The sequence below is a fragment of the Poecilia reticulata genome, linkage group LG9, assembly GCF_000633615.1.
Source record: "Poecilia reticulata strain Guanapo linkage group LG9, Guppy_female_1.0+MT, whole genome shotgun sequence".
NCBI lineage: Eukaryota > Metazoa > Chordata > Actinopteri > Cyprinodontiformes > Poeciliidae > Poecilia > Poecilia reticulata.
In genome coordinates, this window is record NC_024339.1 from 5,483,681 (window position 1) to 5,504,010 (window position 20,330).

The window sequence follows — 20,330 nt, forward strand, 5'->3', positions numbered from 1 at the left end:
TCAAACCATAAACGGTAACCCATCTAGTCCCCCTTGAATGAAGTGTTCATGTAACACACAAACTTATCAGAAATTGTGCTAAGCTAAACAAGTTAAGTTAGCACAACATAGTACGGTGCTAACAATTGTTTTTGTTATTCGTTTTTGTTATGCATAGAATGAACCCTACAGAGTACGTTGCGTGCTTTTGCACCTGCGGAGTACTTCACACCTCCGCGGGGGAAGTCGCAGAAAAGTTTCACTCTGAGACCTGGTTTCAAAAAGTGAGATATTTTAAATATTACTGTTTAACTGAAGAGTGGCTCAGTGTAAACGGGTCTTTCGCCCTCTGTTTGGCTGCTGGAGCGTCTCCATCCTGCTGGGGACAAGAGGCTACTGGTACCATTAGGAAAACAGACTGTGGGCACTGGACGAAGACTTAAGCCCTATTGTTTAGGCACTACCAGCATTTTGTTCGAACCCCCGGATGCTTGTACACATACTGCCTCTTCATATAAACATGGAGACAGATGAACATGTCAGCATTCCTTCCTTTGTGCTCTGTCTCCAAGAAAAACATCTCCGTTACGTCCAATAGCTCCTCTGTCTCTCAATGTATGTGTGTGTGTGTGTGTGTGTGTATGCAAGTCTGTCAATCTGCCAGTACAGTATATAACAGTGCAGTTCTTCTCTGCTAAGAGAGGTGGATTGTGCTGTATAACCACTTAACCCTCACTCCCCCCTCCCAGCCCTGTGCCACCCTCCCGTGGCAGTCCCAATAAAACCTGGATTATTTTTATAACACAACGTATGGCTGCCGATTTTACAGGCTCCCCTCCAGCTCTTGTGTGATTGAAAGAAGGGGGTGGGGAGAGAGAGCAAAATAGGAAAAAGGGGAAAGAAAAGACCAGGTCAATGCAGCTCCGTCTCTCCAAAAGGGCAGCATATCCAAAAACCATCAATGAAGGGCTTTTCTTCAGGGAGGAAAAATAAACAGTCTTTCAGAGTCGTTTTCCTTTAGCTTGAGTCTGGCTCTACGGCGGCTAAGGTTCCCCACCGAAGCCTTTTTTCTCCCTATGTGCTGCTTGCTATCAAGCAGCTTTATCTTGCTGAAAGGTCAAATTTAGATGTGCTTGTACACTTTGTGTCTCCTGCAACAGACGATGGCAATTCGGTGTGGAGTCGTGGTAAATTACCTGTCACAACCTTTAAAATCCTTCTCCTGAAAGGTTTATCTTTTTCGTGAGGACAGCAATCCTGTCGAGGTGCTTCACGTTCCACAAATTTTCCACAAAACCTTCAAATCAAGCAGGAAACTAAGATGTGCAGCGAAATGTTGACACCTTCTGAAAATTAGTTTTGGAATTCTTACAGAAATTGTCTGCTGTGGATGTCTATATGTTTGACAAGATAGTGTGGCAACTAAAAAGATTAGTCGTGTTGCAATGAGAAGACTGTGGGTTTGAGTCCAGCTCCCGTCCATAACACATGTTGATCTGTCTTTTTTTCACTTATCCCGAACTTTCCTTTAGATCTGCAAGTTAATGTGTGTACAAGGGTGAATGTGATTCTAGTGTAAAAGTGCTGTCCATTTTTCTAAAAACTGTACAAACCCCAGTTTTAGGCTGCATTTCCAGTCCTGGGTAGTCTACTTTAATCGAACTCTACTTCATTTGTCTAGAACACAGGTGTCAAACTCCAGCACTGGAGGGCCATTGCCCTGCAACTTTTAGATGTGCCTCTGCTGCACCACATCTGAATAGAATAATTAGGTCATTAGCAAGGCTCTGGAGAACTTATCTACACAAGGAGGTGGTAATTAAGCCATTTCATTCCAGTGTTTTGTACCTGTGGCACACAAACTTAGGACAGCAGCCCTTGAGGACTGGAGTTTGACACCCCTGGTCTAGAAGGTCCGGTTCTTTTGGGTTGCAATCCAACTCTGATGCGGACCAATATAGCAAACTCTGGTCCGCTTAAAAACCAAGGTTTTTATTATGTCAACATTTTTGGACCTGGTAAAAAAAAATCCACCAAACCCATGGCTAGCTGGTCATACTACATCATCAAGTGCAAACTTTAAAAAAAAAGTAACGGCTTCACATGGAAAAATTAGTCATAAAATGACTTGACCAAACCCCAAATTCTGGAACATTTCTGACCCAAACAGGCCTGTGTACAACAGATTGTCTTACAGTCCGAAAGATTTTGACAACATGCCAATTTCCTAACATTTTAAGAAATTGGCATGTTTTGGAAAAAACATGAGCATTTTCTTAGCATGTTTTTTTAAACTGGATTTCTCAGATTGAAATGTTAAAGCTGATTTTCTGACTGCACTTAAAATGGATGTATAGATATGAAGCTAACAAATAAAAATCATTTATCATCCTCAGTTCATTTTCAATTGCGTAAAGCTTTGGTCTGCTGAATACTGCTTTGTTATATGTAGAGTTTTTCCACCTTTTTTTTAGCTTCATAGCAGCTTCCAAGAAAAATTTTATTAAAGCTGTGGAGGAGTTTGCTTATTTAATAGATCTAGCACACACACACGCACACCGATAACTCTCATTAATCTGTTTCCTAATTTTCAACATATCGTCCTCTCTGTTTAGCTCCCCTATTCACCGACAAGAAACAGGCAGTTAAATCAGCACATTGAACGAGAACAAACAGCCTGAGAGCCATGTGATTAATAAAGCAGGTAATGTAATTCCCAAATAACTTGGTCCTCTGTCTAAACTAGTATATTAATTTGCTTATCAACCTCTTGGAGAAGCGGCTTTGCACCGCTGTATTACTTTTTGTTATCACAGCTGTAAATGTGTCGGCTCCATCCCCCTTATCGTCCAAAATTGGGACAGAACTTAATTTCCCGTCTTCCCTCTGCGGCTTGATAAAAATCAAAGTTTAGCGAATATTTCCTCCAGGCGAAGCCAACTTTTCAGCCATTTCTCATCCGAGTGCGGCGCGACGTGCAGCGGAGGACGGTGACTAATTCCGTGAAAATTAATCAAGGGAGACTGGGTGGTTAGGACGGATGGATGGGGGTGCGGTGGTGGTGGAGGAGAAAGAGGGGTAGTTCCTGGATAATTCAAATTTTAATCTTATATTTAGAAGTGATAACAAAAGTGAGGACTTATTTCCCTGATTGGAGACTGTAACGTGGCAGTGCTTAAATTGAAATCTCGATTTGCCTCGCTCCATTGTCGGTGCGGCTGTGCTGAGAGGAGCCAGGGCCGGGGCAGGAGGAGGGGGTGGGCAGACTTTGCTGCTGCATCAGCATGTGTGCAGTAATGTGATAGCGAGGCCTGGCCACACAAAGAAAACACAACCAGCCCTCTAACAACCAACTAAGACCCTGGGAGGGGCACTGGGACAGGGGGGATGGATTGAAAGAGGGCTGTAGGCTGGGCGGCTCAGCTTCAGTCATTATGCTGTCTTCAGGTGCTGCTGAAAATACTGTAATAAAAACATATGAGCAACATTTGATGCAGGAGGTTTGACCTTGAGAAGGAAATAAAACAGCCTGCTGGCAAATCCGAGGCCTTTTTTAATCTCTTTTACCGCCACACGTCTCCACTTTTTACCTTAGAATACGCCCTGGAAGTGGTTCAAGCTGAAAATACGGATATTTTGTTTTACTTCTAAAACAAACATAACTCAGTACTCGTAACAAAAAGCGTATCTTCTCTCTTTTTCTTCTAAACCAAAGGAACTTTGTTTCTGTTCTCCTCTAGCTTCCTTGGAAAAAAAAAAAAACTTTTTACTAAGAGCACTGGAAGGTAGCACTGCCCTCCTTAAAGCTTATCTTGCCCCACTTTCAATGGAGGTGCAGGCATAATTTTGGAAGTGACGTGGGTGGCAAATGAAGACAAGGTTTTCAAGCAGCCTTCATTCACTCATTCAGCATGAAAGAACAAACAGTCTCTGGGACTCTTTCCCTGCTTGGGGTTATTTGGAGGTTAGTTTCAACGTTTTAACTGTGTGGTAGATTAACGAACAAAGGTTTGTGTGTTGAAATCCAGCTGCAAATGGTGTGTGCACTTAAATAGAAATGTCTACAAATCACTGCACTTAATATGACATACTGCTAAAAGAAACAAGCAGATAAAAAGCACCTAGTCTAGCAGATAACAGTTTTATTCAGCTGTTCAGTAACAATAGCTACTTAGTGGGTACCAATGATAAATATGTGGGAGATTTACAAGCTCTTTATTGGGTACTTATTGATACCTAATAGCCGGGTCATTGCCTTACTACGCAAATTGACTTGATTCTCATCTCTGTTTATTGTTCCGTCTGGGATTTCGCCCACAGAGATGGGTTTCCCCCTATAGAATTTCTAACAGGCCAATCAGCAAAGAGAAGATGGAATTGTGAATGACGTCTACGGTCTTCCTATATAAAGTTGTAGTTCGTCAAATGCAGCGGAGGAAGTGAAAAATGCCATTCTGTCTTTGTTGGCTGCTCTTCCAAATATTGAGCAATTAAGTTAAGAGCAAGAGGAATTTTAAGACATTTTATAGCTGGGATGTCATGGCCCACCGGGTTGTTTACAGCACACGATTTCCGGTATGCTGCGTTGAGCTGGAGCATTACGTACGTCACGGCCAAACATTAGCGACTGGGTAAATTCAGATTTACGCAATTGCTTTAAAGTTTAAAAGTTGAACAGAGTCCACCAGCAAGCAACCGTTTCTCAATAGACCCCTGTACAAAGCAAAGCGTAGAACCAGGGGCTGGTTTTCACCAGGCTAGCTATCTATGGGATACTCTAAGGGTAACTACTTACAGGGTGCATATGGCTACCTACATATAGGTACTTACAAGTATCTATAGTGCTTTTAGGGTAGATATGAGAAACTTACAAAGTACATATGTGTGACATCAGGTATTTATCAGTACCTAAGGTGCTCTATGAGATACTTACAGGGTATGTACATGTACTTTAGGTACCTATGGGGCAACTGTGGGGGAACTTACAGAGTAAATATAGGGTATAACAGATACCTACAGGAAACCTATTGAGTATCAGTGGAATACTTTCCCATGTCAGTGGGTATGTAATCCTAAATATGTCACTCATATTTAGGGTTACTTGGGGGAAAACCAATGGCGAACCAACAACATGCCTACCAATGAGATTATGCGGTACCTATAGGGGTATCTATCAGGTTCTTAGAGGTCATGAACAGGGTTGTTAAAGTCATTCATATGTCAATCCAATGAATACTAAAGAATATATATTTTAGAAATACAAATTTTCTATAAACTGGTAGAAGCTCCACCAATTCCATATTACTGAGTTGACACAGCAGTGCTGCAGAGACCCAGACAAAAAGTATCACTTCTCTCTCAAGTACTAAAGTAAATAGCAATATATCCATCCATCCATCCATCCATTTTCTTGCACCCTTGTCCCTTAGTGGGGTCGGGAGGGTTGCTGGTGCCTATCTCCAGCTAGCGTGCCGGGCGAGAGGCGGGGTTCACCCTGGACAGGTCGCCAGTCTGTCGCAGGGTAACACAGAGACACACAGGACACACAACCAAGCAAGCACACACTCACACCTAGGGGCAATTTGGAGAGGCCAATTAACCTGACAGTCATGTTTTTGGACTGTGGGAGGAAACCGGAGTACCCGGAGAAAACCTACGCATGCACAGGGAGAACATGCAAACTCCATGCAGAAAGACCTGGGTCGGGAATTGAACCCAGAACCTTCTTGCTGCAAGGCAACAGCTCTACCAACTGCGCCACTGTGCAGCAATAGCAATATATATTAAATACTAAGTTTTAATTTTCAACAACAGTCGTAATTTAAAAAGTTGACAATGTTTTGTTTTTTCATAAAATGTTGAATTTGTTTTTTAAGACCCAGATTTAATTTGTAAGGAGCTGACTGGAAGTTATTGGAACTGTTGGAAACCTACTGTGACGACTGTAGTTGCTCACCACAGAAAATTTGATCCAACTGTCAGAAATGCAGAAACTAAATAGGACTGCTGATGAATACATTTTCATGAATGAAACCCTTGTTTAGACAGTTATTTTTTTAAAAAAGCTGCTCTCCAATTACTTGTTTTACTGAATGCAATACCTTCCATTCCTTCAACGAGGACCTACAGTAAGACACTCCTTTCATTAAGATTTTTTCTTGTCTTTTTTGTCCCCTAAATGCCTGGTAATTCTAATAAACCACCCTAAACGTAGGTAACGATACGGCTTAGCTGCTAAGTTGAGCAGTTAAGTTCTCCGTAGATACCAGGCTGAAAATGATTGGCTGCCAACTATATTCACACAGAAGTAGTTTGCTGGCAATGCCTGAGTAGAAATCTGTCTTTTATCCAGGACATTCGTTTTGAAAAGAAAACCGGGCTTTGCAAAAATGACTGAGGAAGAACATTAAACTTGTCATCTAACTGCTCAAAATGTACTTCATTTATCTGTCAGCAGTCATCTCTTGATCAATGTCAATGCTCCTTTGGCATGGTGATTGCAAAAACACTGACTTTCACATGAGGACGTGACGATCCAGTGTCCTTCATGCCACCAGGGTACAACCTTCCCGCCAGTGATGACGTCCCATTCCCAGTTTGAATACTGCCTGCAGTGTCCCTGAGGAAGCACAAAGAGTGCTTTTGTGACCGGAGCCACTTCTGTCCCAAAGACGCAGAGTTCAGGAGACAGTACGGGGCGGTGGTGTGGTGTCGCCGAGACTTTGTGAGGACTGGGGGCGGGGGTTGCTTTTTGCCCTACTTTCGCCATGTGTTCGGTTTTGTTTTGAAAAGAAAGCCGGGCTTTGCAAAAGTGACGGAGCAAATTAAACATTAAAAACCTGCCAGCACTGCCCTCTAAATTAGTATAACCACCGAAAACAACAAAAAGACACATACACAAATAAGGGAGTTGCATACTTGCAGCTTAATGAGCTCAAACTCTTAGTTTTTTTTGTTTTTTTGCAAGCAGAGGATGAGGACAACTTTTGAAGTAAACCGCCTGTCCACAGCTCAACGTAACAAGGCTGTTGAGTTTAAAGATGCATTTTAGGACCAAATAAAACAGTAATGTGAGAAGTGCACAGGCAGATCATCAAACCATCTAATAAGCCGAGACAGACTAAAGTGGAAGATGATTGGGCGCGAGGGGACCACTGACCAGTAAGACGAATTACCTGCCTAAACTAATGGAGTGCTTTCTTAATGTTTCAAGAAGAAAACAAGCTGTTTCACTTTGTTTCAGTCTTAAAGCACCTTTTAAGTGCAGTAGCGGGTACATGCGGTCATTACATTGTTGCCAAAGGAGCTTTACAGCCCTGTGTAATGTGTGCTGCCAGGTAAAAACATGCCGTCCCACTTTTCAACAGGTTTCTAGTCCTGCAATTGCAAACATTGATGTATTTCATGCAGTGGACCTAAGCATTGAGGCTGAAGGAACATTATACGATTTTATTCATTTGTTTCTTTTACAAATAAAAATATTACAGCATGTTTTTTTTTAGGTCCCTGCAGTTGTAACTAAGTTTGTTGAAGCATGTCTGTTAGCCTGGTCTAAACCAGCTCCTTGCTCTACGCTTTGCTTTATACAGAAGGCCTGGATTCTTGGCTATCTCCTGGAAGCGTGGAGTCTGTTGAAGTTTTGAACGTCTGCATCTGATTTTGACCAATCGCCAACGTTTGGGCCATGACATTTACAGAAAGAAAGTGACACTATGAAGCCAAACAACCTTCGAGCCGAACTACATCTATGGCAGCAATAAGACGTCTTAAACATTCCTCTTGCTCCGACTTTAATTGCTCAACATTTGGACACGTGGCCAACAAGCACTGAACGGCTTTGCTCACTTCCTCTTCTGTCGTTGCTAAGCTTATAATTAGCTGACTATAATTCTAAAACAGAAATTTGATGTCATCTGAAGGGAGATGAGAATAAAGTGGATTAGTCTGGGATGGCAATAGCCAGGCTAGCTTTAAAATCTCTAGCTCTTTCTGAAACTCCACCTCCAGAAATTCAACACATTGTTTTAACAACGTTTTTACCAGAGTTTCACTCAGAACTAGCTCTTATGATGAGCTCAGTACATGTGCAGTTCTAAGAGGTGTTTGCTAATTGCTGCTGGCTAGTCTGAAGGAGCCAAGTATAGGAGGGCTGCTCTGTGAGGAGGAAATTCGAAAGTTTGGAAAGTGGAGCTAGGTCCACCCAGGCGTTTTTGCACAACTGAATGGTTGCCATGGGGATTAAAATATTATTTTTTAAAGCATGCATGAAAGAATCAAGGCAAGACTCCGGGTTTGTCTTTGAAACCCGGAGTCTTGATAATTCATAAAGTGAATCTCAATAGATTCATAAAGTGAATCTCAAAAGAGTAAGTTTTACATAATATTGCCCCTTTAAAATAGTGAAGAAGTACACCACAATTTGCATTTCTAAGAACAAAAAATATCTTTTACAAAGATTTTGGGTCTTAACATTAATTAGACAGGAAATGGGCGGAGAGCAACAGATGGCTGGGTTCAGAACTGACAGCCTTCGTGTGTGTGGGGCGTCTGTTCGACCGCTGCTCCCCTGGCTGCACCGTTAACCACTCTTTCTGCTTTCACTTCAATTTCAAGTACGACCACAAAGATGCCTTGACTTTTACTCAGACGTAGACCTGGGCACACCCATCTAATAAATTGGAAAATATTTTGATTGAGTGACCCACATCCTGTTATTACTGAGAATATGCCAAAAGATTTTAAAGAAGATGGAGGAAAAACTGTTGTACAGGAATACATACATTTGATTATAAAGATTTTTTAAATTTGGGGATCATAGTTTAATGGGCTTATACCATAATTTCAGATTCTTATTTTATTAGAGTTATGCTTTGCTTCACTAATTTGTCTAATTAAAATCCCAATAAATACACTGAAGTTGCAGCGTGACGTGTGAAAATATTCACACTTTTTCAAGCGGCTGGATCTCGCCACCGTTTATCATTTCTCTGCTTCGAACTCTTGTTTTTGGTGTATTCATTAAACGCTCTGTGTTGCTGTCCTTATCAAGTGAAACACAGAAAGCTCCAATATTAGGTGGATTAGGATGTGGTATTGACTGAAGGCTCCAGCTGCAGCAGGCCTGTGGGGTGGGGGTGGGTGGTCAGGCCGGAGCAGATGTGTGTTTAGGCTGGCGAGGAAGGAGCGGAGAGAAAAACTCCCCCTCAAGGCCGCGCTGCTTTCATTAAAACACTTCCTGGTCCTGAACTCAAATCCCCACTCAGTCGCTCCCCGGGGTGGCAGCCGCTGACTCGGGATTGAGTTCGCCCGTGTGATTGGAGCGTATTGAGCTGATGTTTTAAAAAAAAAAAAGATGGAAAGGAGGCCCAATATATCTTTCTGCTATATTGTAGCTCAGTGAACAGAGCAGTGGATAACGCTGCGTATGGAGGGAATTGGTGGTGATATAACGGCTCCATGTGACTCTTCGTCAGCTTTTTTTTCTCTCTCCCTGTCTGAAAATACACATTTGTAAACTGTTTACAGACAAGCACACGTGGAGCTCTGCTGGGCTGTCTGACAAACTCTGGTGGGATCAGGTGGAGATGAGAACAGAGCATGCAACTCTCCGCTGGTAACCCGAATATGAAACACACACACACACACACACTGGGTGCTTTGTTACACGGTTCAAATTTGGTACAAAATGCGACACGGATGCACACAAAATACACACCCGTGTGTTGTGCTTGTCTGTGCCTTGATCCAGTTAGGCAGGGGAAGAAAAAAAAAAAAAAGGGACCTTTTGAAATGTGAGACTCTTTTCCATCAGCAGCCCCTGTGTTCCCTCGGCCGCCAGGCCAGGAGCACAGCGGCAGCAGAAGGAACACGGGCCTCTGTTGTCTCAGCCGCAGCCCTCCAGATAGGTTTTGAAACCCCGTCTCCCGGCGGATGCAGCGGGATAGAGGTCTTGTTGTGCCGAGGAGCATGTGAACACACTGCTGACACAAGCGTGGTTCGCAATGTGACTTTTTAGTTTTTTTACTGTAACAAGGTTCGCCTTTTGTTTTTTTCCCTGTCAGAAAGGTTCACATTGCATGATGACTGCAAGCATCACGTTAACAGGACTAACAGGTGTCGTGTGTTCAGGTGCACCTTAAAGCTTTTCTCCCCCCATCCAGCTCAATCTTAAAAGGGGCAGTATTAAATGTTTTCTAGACCCATTTTGTAGCATAATCAAGTAGATATGTTAACTTAAATTGTTAATACTTAAAGGAAATTTGACCTGGCAATTTAACGCCTTGAAATTGGGCCTCTGTCTCTTTAAGAAATTCCTGCTCTTTCTGAAACTCCATCTTCAGGAAGTTGTCACAACATGGCTCCTCTATTAACCTTTTAACAATGTTTTTTCCAGTGTTTCAGTGAAAAGTAGCTCCTATGCTTCTCACTGAAGCAGTTATAGGAGGGACATCTAAGCTGTCCACAGACAGCTTAGATGATGCTCAGTTTAACCAGGTCTTTGCTAATTGCTACTGACTAGTCTGAAGGAGCTGATTAGGGCAGTTGTGGGGAAGGGCTGCTTTGTGCGGCAGAAACTGGGAAGTTTGGAAACCGTCTCTAAGGCAGCACTGCATCCAACGAGGCGTTTTGAACAGCTGAATAGTTGCCATGGAGATTAAAGGATTTCTCAAATATGCATGAAAGAATCAAGGCAAGTTTTTGATGAAGGAATAACATTATAACATGATACAAAGCTCTGATAAGTCAATTTCACATGATGCTGCCCCTTTAAATGTCTTTCAAAACCTAATCTCAAATCACAACCTCTCAAAACAATTTTCTCCCCAACCAAACACCAATCTGGCTTCTTCTGCTCTATTCTATCTTATTGTTTTACACACTGCAGCGTGTCCTTGCGCATGTCATCCTTTCAGAAAACAACATTCTTTTCCAGTAATTATGTCGTCTCTCAACGTTGCCTGAATGTATTTAAACAAGGACAGGAGCTTTTTACATGCAAATGTTTCTCATTTTTATCTTTAAAATTTTTTTTCTCAACAAAGATAGGAATTAAAATCTAACTATGCTTATTTAAGAAATAAACACCCTGGGGAATTTCAATTATGGAACCAGTGAGGGTTGATAATGTTAAGACTCTCTTTCTTACTGATAAATGTCACTGTTACAAACCACATAAGAACTATTTGAGTTTAGTATTTGTGTTTATCTACTAAATTTGAATGGCGTTTCAGAAACAGTCATTTAATTGATTTTGTTTTTTAACTGGCTCAATATTCAGCAGAATATTCCTGAAATATCAGATAATAAATTGCTGATTAATCCTTGTCCATGAGAGATAAGTGTATGTTCTATTCAACATGATCACCATCTTGCTACACTATTTGCATTAGAAACTTAAACATGCTAACAGAGTGCAGCGCTCTGTTAGCATGTTTAGGCACCAGCACCTCTCCCGACCCCACTAAGGGACAAGGGTGTAAGAAAATGGATGGATGGATGGATGGATGGAAGTTAGCTTGTTGAAGTCGTGGGGTGGCTTACTTTCTGTTGCTGGTGTTGATGCTCAGTTCATGTTACTATTTAAATGTGACTGCAATCAGACTTCAGTTGGAACACAGCAACTCTGCGTCCATAAAAGAACGCCATTTTAGGAAATCCAAAATGTTTGAGGGGATTTTTCCACACAAGTTTGAGTGGCAATTTTGCCCTCGTGTATTCACGTGCACAGCAGAACGACTCCTGTGAAAAAGCTGATGTCGTAGCCCAAGCTCTAACTTGACACACAACTCCAAACGTGTGTCTTAGCATTGCCAGACACAACCTCATGTTGTGCCACTTGACTCACTTTCCCCTCCTCCCCTTGGTTTGTGCTATACAGTAGCTAGCATAGCCTGTTGTTGTGGTGGCATGTTTTTGACCCCATACTCTTCATGGTGGTATTGGCATGCTGTGACGGCGGAGTCTGATCGCAGCGCGATTTGCGGCCCACATGATGAAGCTTTGAGATGAGATTAAGACATGTGGGCGATGTCTTCCGTAAATGCGACTTTGCTAAAAACATCGCATTCCAAAGGAATGTTTTATCAAAGATAAATCGCACATTATTTACTGGAAACCTGCAGATTTTTTATCCTGCTTGACATGGTTCAAATATGGCGTTTAAAAAGAAAAAAAAAAGCAATCATAAAGTTGTCAAACGTCTTGTTTTCTATGTTGTGGAATGTGTCACATTTTACTTTTCATACAAATCAGTACGCAGTTGATATATTTTCTATAAAGCGTTCCGTCAATGTAATTTTGCTCACTGGGAAACGACGTTTAAGAAAGAGAGGGACAAATAAAACAACTGTAGGGTTGCCAAACATCATCTGAGGAGACTAAGAAAAACTAAATGGACACATTAAGGTCTTTAAAGAAGAAAAACAGCAACTGTTGTGAAGCCGGAGAGAATCCGCAGCAATTGCTTGGAACTAAACAACAAAACAGGTCTGCACCACAATGCCAGGTGTGAATGGGTGACATAATGAGCATTCAGTGTGAGATTTAAACATAACGGTAAGTATATTCAGAAATGATGGAGGGAAGCTGACGAATAACACCGGGGGCCTGGTGAAGTGGGGCTCCGTGAGATGAAAGCTGAGATGCAATTTACAGGGCTGGAGCCTGAAATGGCCTAAAATAATGAATGGGCTTGTAGCGACCAGGTTGTTACTGTTGCATCACCCTCAGGCCAAGTTTGTGCTTTTGTCTTACCTGGTAGGAAGAGAAAATCGTTTTTTATTTTCCCAAACATTTCTCCTCAAAATTGACTCTTTGACTTAAATGGGTGAGATTCACTCAATTGAGTGAAGTTCATCCACTCTTTGTTAACTTCCGATACCAATACAGATACCTGAGGTTTAGTTTCGGCCGATATCGATCCGATACACAAAAACCTCATTGAAACACACAAATATTGACCTGAAATGTTTTGTTTTTTAAACACAGACAGAAATGTACTGAATTACACATTTATTTGGTAACTACATCGGTAAAGCACACTTAAATACACCAATAGCTTCACAAATAAACTGCAACAAACTAGGCCAGTCGCAATAAACAACAAATCAATTAATTGCATAATAAATTAAAAGAAACTCAATAATTTCCATTTGCTTGATTTATAATTTTTCTCTAATTTTACCAAAAACTGAATGATGAAAGTCTTCAGTCTGGTGTTTTGGTCTTGGCTATCTGTTTTTTTGAACGATAATTTTCTTTACAGAGACTTGTTTTTTGTTGTTTTTTAAAAATCTCTCTCTTTTTCTCACTGTTTATTTAATGTCTCATGCTGTTTTTATTTTAATTATGTAAAGCACTTTGAAATGCCTGGCTGCTGAAATGTGTTATACAAATAAAATTTGATTGATTGATTGATTCATAATTCATGTTATTTGTTGTTCTGATGTTTCCTTTATTTATTTAGGATATTCCAGATATCTTCCAGTTTCAGTGATTAAATGTTCATTAGAAGTTTAAATTGATATTTGAGAATGCTCTTACATTTCCATGCCATTTTTACTATTATATTACTTGAAAATGTTCTAAAACAATGCTATCGTTTATCGCAATAAGTTCTAGGACAATTTATTATCCAGCAAAATTTGTCATTGTTACAGACCTACAACAAACCTTTCAAATGGTTCATAAAGTGCAATTAGCAATTCCATTAGTAATGTAAAACAAATACTAAAGAATGACGTCGCTCAGATCACGAGACGTAGAACTAGCCTGAATAGATCTGAACTTATGGATCAGGCACGTTGTCATGATACCCAGTTTCTGTCTTTCTCAATATTGGGACTGATACAGATATTGATATTGAATCGGTGCATCTCTTGTCACTACTGTTCAAAATTTACTCCAGTTATCGATGACCATATTTACTGTGTCGTGTTACAGTATGTTTTGTACATAATGCTGATTTATTTTTTTTATATCCCTGTCCTTGCTGATATGTTTGTACAATGAAATCCTTTTTTTATCCTGTGTAAACTCTGTGAGCTCCACGGTTTAGCTAAAGGATGTCGATGAGCCCAGTATGACTGATATCCTACTATCACCGCTGAACTCGATCTCACGTTCATTAGGTTCTCTAGAACTGAGTGAACCAAGGAGGACTGCATACATTTAGGAGTGTGCACACTCACTTATCCTGGTTTCAGCTGTTTTGTAGATTTTTCCCTTTAACAGATTAGTTTCGTTTACAGGTCTGCACATCACATATAACGGTAGAGAAAGTTCTGAAATTATTCTCATATCTTAGAAACAGGGATTTGCTGACTATATCTACTTAGAAAAGCAGTTTAACTTGGTGCTTTGATTAACTAAGTTTCCAATTCATGGTCTATTAGCATATCTTTATGTATTTGCACACCACCCTGCACTCTTGCATGTATTCCTCATCCTTTGCTCTCGGTGAGCATCTGTCTCATCTTGAGGGCTTCGTGAGCCCTCTGGAGGTCTTCAGATCTATTTAATGCGCCACAGCTACCAAACTCCCCCACTCATCAGCTGCAGAGTGCTCAGGCATAAACAGGAACCCCTCGGAGTTGGTAAGTATGTAAAACAGTTCGGACTCGGTCCGCGCTCAATGGCAAGTATCCCTACGAGATTGCGTAGGGATCGTCCACGTCTCTGCAACACGGGACATTGTGTATGCATGAGTCTTACAAGGGCGGACTTGAGATGAAAGACACTGTGCCAAGACACATAGAGAGAGAGAGAAAGAGGGGGAAAAATGGTTAAAAAGATAGAAGCTGAGAAAAAAGGATGCAAATGACCAAGTCAGGACTGTGGGAAATTGACTGGAATTGGCTCTTTGCAGGAGCGCGCGAGGCAGAGTCGCCTTTGTGCGAGCAGTTCAAAGCCGGACTTGTCTCAGCTGTAACGCCTTCAGATGCGGCGCCTCGCAGAAGAATTCACGCCACTTGAACTTTTTTTTGGCATTTCATCTTGCCACGAATACAAGTTTTAGATTATTCTAATCTGATTTGGTGCAATGGATCGGGAATGGAATGAAACGCATTGAAATTCTGTTCCAGCCACAAACGTCAGTGTTACGTTGAGATGTTATGTGACAGTCAAACACAAGGCGTCAGAAAAAGGATTTGTGGTTTTAAAAAGATTTCACATAGGAGAATCTGAGAAGGGCTGTGTGCATTTCATTTTAGCCCATTTGTACTTTTGTACCCCCCCAAAAAAAATACTGTAGCCAAATGGCTTCATGAGAAATGGTAAAAGCCCATCTATGTCGAAATGAATCTCAGTATAAATCCAGCTGCTCTTTTCTGCACCACAAAGACTAAAGGTGCATTCACACCAACCTTCTTTAGTCCGCTTTAATCGAACTCTAGTTTGTATGCTTATAAATTTTGGTTTGTTTGGGGAGGCGTGAATGCGCCATCGAACTCTAATGCGGGACAAAAAAGCGAACTCTCTTCCGCCTTCAAACCTCAGCCTCTGTTTGGTTGACATGAACTTTGGTACGGTTGTATGCGTATGTGAACGACGAGCTCCAATAACAGGAAGCAGACTGCAGCGCAGGGCATTCTAGGTAAATACTACCAAAACAAACTCTAGTGTCTAGCACTAGCGGGAGACATGGTTCATGGTCTTTTGCCAAAGACAAAGGAGAAATCCTACAACCACTAAAACCTGACGCCACTGCATTTGGCTGATGTCTTCCTCAGAGGTTTACATGTCGTTTCCTTCAGTTGTTCTTGTTCCAGCGCCACCGCAGGTGAGGAGGGGAACAAGCTTCTCCAAGGGTATGCAGTGTAGAAGCAAACCAGCTGAAAGTGTAACAAATGTAGCAATTTTTGTCCCAAAGTGAAGCAAGAATACCAGAGTATCAGATGTGAAAACATCCCAAGGAGCACAGCAGGTCTGAAAGAAAGTTGTAGAGAAGTTTAAAGCAGGTTTAAATCGTAAAGTAGCATCTCAACCTTTAAAAAGCAGCTCATAGAGCTCTGTTCAGCACATCCAAAAACCGCTTCAAACCTACCATGGTCCTTCCTGTTTACTGACAGAGTGAGCAATGAGGCCAATAAGAAGAAAATCAGTCATAATTGTATTCCACTTTGTGTTTTGATCCTTTATATTAAATTGCAATAAAATTATATTTATGGTTTTTGGTTGCTATGTGGAAAAGTTCACGGGGTATGAATACTTCTGTAAGCCACTGTGTGTGTGGTCAGACTGGACTTCTCCATCCAACTCATCGATGCTCCAGGAACAAATTAATTCTCTAGCTGTGCAAACCCCAAAAGCTATGCAGCTCTTATTGCAAAAGTAATTCAGCCTCTAGGGGGCTGAATATGAATGCATGCTATATTTTTCTGAGTTTTATTCGAGGAAAGATTTTGAAAAAAAAGTGAAAATGTTCCTAATTTTGTCCTACTTTTTTAGGGGGGTTATCTTACAAAACTAACAGAAACACAAAGGTTAGTAACTTGAAAAGCTGCTGGACAAAAAAAAACAATAAATAAAAGTGTGTTTCAAATGCCACCGGATCAAAGAGACAGCGATGGCCTCCGGAAAAAGACACGTCAGATGGGAGACTTATCAGCTTGTCCTCCACCTGTTCTGCTTCACCCGAGGGAGCGCAGCAAGATAGAAACAGCACCGTTAGATACGGAGGAAGAGTAAAACACGCCTGTGTGTAGAGAAGAGAGGGAGGGGAAAAAAATAACGAATGTAGTCTGGAGAGTGAGATGGAGCAGGAGACGTCGAAAGTTGGAAAAAAAAAAAAGATAACTGCTAACTGAGAGGACTCGGAGAGGAAAAAGGAAATAGAAAACTATCTTAGGAAATGGAAAGAAGGCTAGAAGAGGAGATAGAGAGGGAAAGAAAGCTCAAGAGGCAGAGAATAAGGTCGCATGAGCTGAAAGATAGCGGCCGCGTGAGACGTGGAGAGGGAGAGGAGGCTGGGTGGCAGGCAGACGGAGAAGCGGATGTCTCAGGCCATTTCCTGTGATGATAGCCACAGGCTTCACTTTTTGTCAATTCCTGCAGGTCCAACCACACACCTACTCAACCGCTCCTCTGCCACCCTATCACACACACATACACACACAAACTCACTTGTTTGTTTGGAGCCTCGCAATTTGATTTCAAGACGTTAACCTCTGTCCGGCTACAGTAAAAACCGATACAATGGAGTCCAGGAAGAAAAAAAACACATGTTGCTCTGCCCAGCAAGAAGAACGGCGCCCCGCCTGAAAATAATTACATCTCATTTTATTCATTGTCACCGAATTAAACCACTTGAGCGGCCGCGCACAATGGCACCTCGAGATGCGGCGCTGGAACTCAGACATCTGTGCGTGGATGTTGCCGTATATACAATGTTCTCGTGAAAGAGACTTGACCGACTTCGTGTGAGGCGATGTAGCAAATAGGTTTGATCTTTCCCAAGAGAAACGTTTCAAACTGAGGAATCTTTGGAATCAGTCCAGCGTACAGCAGGGAAGCTAAAGCTGCAATCTTAGAGCAATCACCCTCGTCTAACCCAAACTCCTTACATTTGCTGTTCACACATGCAGACTGTTACGTTAATGGTAGTAAACACGGAAAATGGCCTCCAACAGAGAGCACTTTACTGTTTTCTCAAAAGGATAACATAATCACCAACTTATTCGTCTACAAAGCTGTAGCACTGGGTAATAGAAAAGTCAATAAATGACATGTGGCTAAAAGCTGACGCTATATACATATATGTCTGTCCACACCGAATGAAGAGAGCGATAGCTTTAAGTTGATTTTAGCATACTCCTCTGAGCCCTGGTGGCGAAGCGCGCAGACTGTCAGAGCCGGATTTTTGTGTCCAGTAATTATTTCCAGAGTGAAGCTTACTCTTATCACTGGACAGACAGACATTTTTCTTCTACCCCTCCTCCCCAAGTCTGGCACCAACAGGTGCCAGTTTTGCAGGAGTCTTTCATAGAAAGTTTCCCTCCTCGGCTGGCGGCAGAGCAGCAGCGGAAGCTAAGCCGTTTCCCCAGGTACAGCAGGCTCTTCGTTTCTTCTGCTTCATTTCTCCATTTAAAAAAAAAAAACATTAACTTTTTTTTTTCCTTTTACCCCACCTGTAAATTCCACTTATGTTTAAAAGGACCAAACATTGGACTGGGATAATTTAAGCTCGTATTTATTTTCACTCATAACAAGATGTGCTTTCCGTGTTCAAAGTGAGATGCTAATGGAACTTGTACTTTTTGTCTTAAAACAAGCTTATTTCTCTTTAAGTTAGTTTTGCTTTATTTCAAACGTACTGAGATAGTTGGACAAGAAAATAGACCAAAAACACTCTGTAAGACTTTGCATTATTGCAGCGTTTCTACTTTTGCTTCCTTTTAAAATCTCACAATTATACATTTTTAAATACGAAGCGGTTTTATAGAGCAACGCTTCCTTTTGTTTTGCGCATAGAGAGCCTGTGTGTACGTACGCGAAGCCGTTTGTTCAGACTCTTGGAGGCTATCCGACTGGAGACAGGAAGAAGATGTAGCAGTAAATATTTAATGCTATCCATGTGCTATTGTTGCCCTGCATTAGACTCGAGGCACACATGAAACCTGGCAGTTATGAAGCACGGTTGCACAGCGGCGGAGAATAAGGGGACAGTAAAAGCATGGAGGGGGATAAATCTGGAAAACTGGTCTTTTGCTCTCGGTTCAGATTTATTTTGTTTGTCAGGCAGAGGAGTGATTGTTCAATAAAGTGTGCAATAAAAAAGTGAGGAAAGGCTCGAGGAACTTATGATTACAGCTCGGGAAGCTCTCTGGAGAGATTTGTTAGACGCAACCGTGTAATTTTGATGTCTGATATTATTGGGTAAATGTGACAGATCGGCTACATGTGAAAACTTCTATCGGGCATAATTCTGCGCCAAGAGTCTTGCTAAAGTTCACGAAAGACGATTTAAAGAGACTCACTTAAAGGTTGAATTTGTCATATTTTTAAGCAATGAAACACGACAGATTTTTACGTATTGATCTACATATTGGTTCCATTTGTGCTGCTGCTGTGGAGGCAGATAACCTGAAATGGTAACAAGCGAAAATAATTTGTACTTATTTCTCCTCCCAGCAGCATGAACTGCACGAGCAACTTGTTTTATTAGCATCAGGATTGAGCTAGTATGCCTATATAACTCTGGACTTAACTACAAACAGCAGCAGGCACATCTGTAACCACTGTACATTGTGTTAGACTGCAGCGTTGGTGCAGAAGGAGAACATGTTATGGTTTTTTTTTTCTTATTTAGAAAGTTTCTTTTTTTTTCTTGATTCAGAAACTGCAAGTGTTGCTGCAGCCTTCAGAGAAAACTGAAATAAAATGTAAACAGACCAACTCGTCCATTTATAGAAGGAGTGTCAAACTCATTTTTATTTTGGGCCGTATCAAAAATCAGAATGTTCTTAAAGTCAAGGTTGTGCCAGAAGATATTCATAAAGCCCATTAAGCTGTTAAAATATCATTAAATAGGTGTTTGTTTCAACAGTCAGTAAGTGTTTCTTAAAATTAAATAATATTGAACATCTTTTCACATTGATCAGACTGTCCAGGATTTCTTGATTGTTTTTGTTTAGTTTTTTTTTTTTTTGGTCAGATTTTGTTGGTGCTAATTTAGAAATATCTTTAAGACATTTATGATATTTGCGCTAGCGTGTGATGTGAAATGTGACTTTTTATTGATTTCCGTATCGGTCACAGACTACAACTTCACAGTCACTTAGACCAAATGTTTTGGGTTAATTTTTAGGGAAATTTGCAGTAAAAATAAAACTGGAGGGACTTATCTATGCAATTTGGAGTCCAGAGGGCCACATTAAAAGCTATGGAGGGGCCAGGTTTGGCACCTGGGCCTTGAGTTTGACACATGGGATCTAGAGCAAAGGTACCTAACGTCAGTTCATGTTTGCCTTTTCAAACCAAGCGGCTCGACGTTTTTAAAAACCTCCACTGAGAGTATGGAGAATACTTACCTAGTTCCACTGATTAACCTCAGTGACCTCAGTGAATCGCTGCTTATATTTGTTCTGTATTAATCGTTGCTGCTTTGGAAGTGGTGGTGAAAATAAAAACAATATCTCTATCTAAAACAAATACGTAATGTGTCAGAACAGATCCAGAAACCATGATCCAGGTTTATGAAGCCGACAGTAACTCAGTAACAGAACGGTCAGGGAGAAGCCGATGGGTGAGGAGGCAGAAAACGGGTCAGCTACACGATCAGGACCATAGCTGTGGCAAGGGGGACGACAGAGTGTGTGGAGAGCAAGAACACACACACATACACACATTAT

General features: G+C 41.3%; 1 long non-coding RNA gene across 1 annotated transcript in view; it reads left to right on the forward strand.

Moving 5' to 3' along the window:
• Positions 1–20,330, forward strand: part of LOC103469749 (uncharacterized) — a 51,131-nt gene that overhangs the window by 10,006 nt on the left and 20,795 nt on the right. The window lies entirely within an intron of this gene.